The following is a 1,254-nucleotide window of genomic DNA, read 5'->3' on the forward strand; positions in this document are numbered from 1 at the left end:
TGATGGCGTATAATACTTATAGCCATGTACCGATTCTTATCGGTCTCATTGTTGCCCTTGATGATAGTATCACCTAGTTCCTTTGACCTTAGACTGATCTTTGTATCTAGCGCCCACTGCAAGTAGTTATCTCCGGAGAGATTAAAGGCCGCATAGTCTCTGTTTGAGATTTTCGACATCTGAATCACATCATCATTTAAAATTGAGTTTCACAATGTGATCATGCGGCCGCAAGATATATTAACAAGCTCGGCCACAAACATGTCTTACGCATTTATGAAAAACAATCAATCTAGAAACGACCATGGTGCGATCAATTCATCAAGCCACTCGGCCATGCACATATATCTAATGCAACCAGTTTCAAGATTGTATAAACTACATGCTGGTCGATTCTTATTTAAACAGTATGAATGCAATCAATATTCAGATTCATATGTATGCAAGAAATCCTTAATCAATCCTAGGGTTTCTGATTTAAACACTAGTAGGATTCGGTTTTAAGATTAAGGTTTCAAGGCCTTTTAAGATTTAAGACGAGATTTAGTGTTTTAAACATTTAAACTTTCAAACAATGCCTCACGGCCAAGGTATATGCCTTACGGCCAAGTAAGAGCCACACGGCTATTTAGTTCAATTCAATGTCATCCTTAGAGTAATATCTAGGTTCAATTGCAATCAATCAGGTATGATCAAATTCGATTATGAAAGCAATAAGGCCACACAGCCATGAGGTGATATAATCAAGATCTTTATCAAGTTTAATTAGGATTTTTAGTTTAAACATGTCAAGCAATACAGATTCGAGTTTAAAAAATCCTATCAATATCTCTAGGTGATCAAACAAACAATCAAATTTCAAATCAAACAATTTTAAAATCGTTTTTCCAAATTAGGGTTTCAGGGGATTTCGAAAACTTTGATCTTTGATCAAGGGAGTTTGATTTGAGATTCAAAATCATTAAGACTTTGATTTTAATTTGATCAATGGATCAATCTCGAATTATGGTTTAGGGGACCGGACTTATTCGAGCTCCGATTTACTCTTTTAGGGTTTGATCTATTTGTCTTAAGGCTTTCATCTTAGAGATTAGTTTTTAGGGTTTCAATCTTTACAAACAATCAGGTTCGATTCATGTTCTCAGAATTTAGGATTACCTTTGTTTTGCAGATTGTAGAACCCGGACCACCAAGATAACCTCGAACGGACACGAGATGGGACGAGCTGGAACGGTCGCGTGCTGAGGCGAGACG

Source organism: Brassica oleracea, chromosome C9 (assembly GCF_000695525.1).
Source record: "Brassica oleracea var. oleracea cultivar TO1000 chromosome C9, BOL, whole genome shotgun sequence".
NCBI classification, from domain to species: Eukaryota; Viridiplantae; Streptophyta; class Magnoliopsida; order Brassicales; family Brassicaceae; genus Brassica; species Brassica oleracea.